This window comes from Melospiza melodia, unplaced genomic scaffold, assembly GCF_035770615.1.
Source record: "Melospiza melodia melodia isolate bMelMel2 unplaced genomic scaffold, bMelMel2.pri scaffold_47, whole genome shotgun sequence".
In the NCBI taxonomy this organism is placed as follows: Eukaryota; Metazoa; Chordata; class Aves; order Passeriformes; family Passerellidae; genus Melospiza; species Melospiza melodia.
In genome coordinates, this window is record NW_026948793.1 from 803,610 (window position 1) to 806,639 (window position 3,030).

The window sequence follows — 3,030 nt, forward strand, 5'->3', positions numbered from 1 at the left end:
TTATGTGGATAGATATTATGTTCAAATGTAAAGTGCTGTTATTGTAATATGTCCTCCCATAGTCCTCTTTCTTATCCCCCTTGTAATAGTCTTGGTAGTCAGGGCATTTGGGGAGGGCTGGCTTGTGACCAGCAGGCGGGGGGTAACAACAATTGACCTCCAATCAAGATGCAAGAAAGTAATCTCCACGACTGGACGGCAGAGAAAGAACTGACTGACAAAACATTGGGAGGGGCTAAAAGTAAAAAAGCAGAGTATCCCTTTTGTAGATTAGCATGTGGCTGCTAATCATGGAGACTTCCCAGTGCTGCAATCTTTCCTTTTACAGTCTTTTCTTAAGGTTTAATAAACCTTAAAGGTTGCCACCTTCTTGTAGTGACATCAGAAGGTTGCCTTGGTGCACGGAAGCCCTGAGTGCCAGAGCCCACTCCTATCTGCCTGACTGGGGTGTCCAGGGCACCTACACTGGAGCGCAGATACTTGCATGTATATACCTAGCTGCCCCTGTGGCTACAGACACCCCCTTTTTAGCTGAACGCCTTGACAGGAGCTTTACCAAACCAGTGGCATCCTAATGCTCTTTCTGTTTCAAAATCAGAAACTCAGTCACTAAGAAAGAGCAGGAAGACGTACAAAAGCCAGGTAAGGATACACCCTAACCTAAGTAGAGAGGAAACATCTACTTACTTGTGAAATGTGTCATAAAATAGGCACCATAAGTAATGCCATAGGCAGAGAAAAGCAAAGGAGCAATTCATTCAATCATTTTAACACTGCCCTGCAAGTTTGCAGGCTGTGCTCACACAGTGGAAAAAGCAAGGCTCCTGTGAGTGTGCAACAGCCCACTGACAATTGCCTCAATCAGAGGGAAGAGAATTAGAATGATTGTGAAGTATGTGAATGAGGCTAGTTGGCCAATGATGATGAAGAGGTGTCCTACTGGCTGGCTGCCTACTCAGGTTAGGATGAGGACGTTGACGACTAGGGTTCAGAATAGGATTTGTGATAGGGGGCAGAAGGGTATTGATCATAGTTTTGATGTATGTAGTAGTGGGGTGAGGAATACGACCAGGATTGAGGCGGCTAGAGCTAGTACGCCTCCTAGTTTGTTTGGGATGGATCAGAGGATGGTGTAAGCAAATAGGAAAGATCACTCGGGTTTGATGTGAGGAGGGGTGACTAGTGGGTTGGCTGGGGTAAAGTTTTCTGGGTCACCTAGGAGGCTGGGGGAGAATAGGTCTAGTGAGATGAGTAGGGAGAGCATTAGTACGAATCCTAGGATGTCTTTGATGGTGTAGTATGGGTGGAAGGGGATCTTGTCACAGTCTGTGGGAATGCCTAGCAGGTTGTTTGAGGCTGTTTCGTGGAGAAAGGTGAGATGGACGAGAGTAAGGCCTACGATGATGAAGGGAAGGAGGAAGTGGAGAGCGAAGAATCGGGTCAGTGTGGGGTTGTTGACAGAGAACCCTCCTCAGGCTCATTTGACTAGTGTTCGCCCAATGTAAGGGATGGCAGAGAATAGGTTTGTGATTACAGTAGCTCTTCAGAATGATATTTGGCCTCATGGTAGGATGTATCCTACGAAGGCAGTTGCTATGAGGGTTAGGAGGAGGATGACTCCAATGTTTCAAGTTTCTTTGTTTAGGTATGAGCCGTAGTAGAGTCCTTGGCTGATGTGCGGGTAGATGCAGATGAAGAAGAAGGAGGCTCCATTTGCGTGGAGGTTGTGGATGAGTCAGCCGAATTGTACGTCTCGGCATATGTGAGCGACAGAGGAGAAGGCTGGATTGGTATCTGCTGTGTAGTGCATAGCTAGCAGAAGACCTGTGACGAGTTGAGTAATTAAGCAAACGCCTACTAGAGACCTGAAGTTTCATCATGTTGAGATGTTTGATGGCGCTGGGAGGTCGATTAGGGCGTTGTTGATGATTTTGAGGATTTGGTGGTTTTTACGAAGGTTGAGGGCCATTAGTTTTTTTTGTATGTGGCTACAAGGATGATGAGAATGGATAAGGTGAATGATCCTAAGTAAGCTTTGATTAGGCCTGAGTGGAGGTGGTGGCAGTTTTGGTTGCTGTAAGTTGTAGGCTGGCTAGCCCCTCTGGACCTACTATTTTGTATCAGGAGAGGTCAATTAGGTGGGATGCGATGTTCTGTCCTCCTTTGAGGAAGTTGGTTATACTTAGGCAGTGGGATAGGGGGTTAAAGTATCCTAGGGATGTTGAGAAGTTTGTGAAGGGGGCTTGTTTTGTGAGGATGAGAAAGCTTTAGCTTGGACAACAGGAGCAGGAGCCTCGTGAGGGAGCCTTCAGCATCTCCTCAGTGCATCCAAATATTTGAGCCACTTTTGGAAATTACTTTTCCCCCTTTTTTTTTCTTGGGTATATATATTTTTGTTTGTTTGTTTGTTTCTTTGCTTGGAGGAAGAGGCTGTTCATTTTCTTCTTCTCCCAGCTGAAGTTCTTTTCATCATTATTTTCTGCCCTTTTATAGCACTGGGACTGGGTCTGCTAGAATTTTAATTTCCAAGGTATCACTTCTGGAGAATGCAGAAGTTTTGCATGAGAACACATCATTCTGTGCAGGGACCTTGGTGCAGAAGGAACTGTTGTGGTTCCAGGCCAGCCAGTATGGCCTTACACATCACTTTGAGCTTAGTAGTACCCATGCCTTTTTGCAGCCCAGGGAATCAGTGTGTGTTGTGTTTGGGAATTCAGCAGGTCAACGCCCTTGCATTCCAGCTGCTCCTCAGAGGTCACAGGAGCTGGAAGGGGCTGGGCTGCGTTTCTGATTCCAGCCAGTTTAGCTCCACCAGTGTGGTCGAGTCCAAGAGAAGAACTTGCCCAAGCACAGATGCACAAAGAGTGCAATTCCCAGTGCAATGCTCTGGGTCTGATCCCTTTCTGTAAGGACCTACATGCTCCACATTCCCCAAGAGTGTGCTTTTTTGAAGCAACAGGAGAGCAATCTCAGGATTGTAGTTGAGTGTGGCACTGGCTACCAAGTTCTGATATCTGTAGCAACAGAGAG

General features: G+C 46.5%; 1 pseudogene; it reads right to left on the bottom strand.

The window, feature by feature from the left end:
• Positions 1–841: 841 nt before the first annotated feature.
• On the bottom strand, positions 842–1,969 carry LOC134434757 (cytochrome b-like; annotated as a pseudogene).
• Between the last annotated feature and the right edge of the window lie 1,061 nt (positions 1,970–3,030).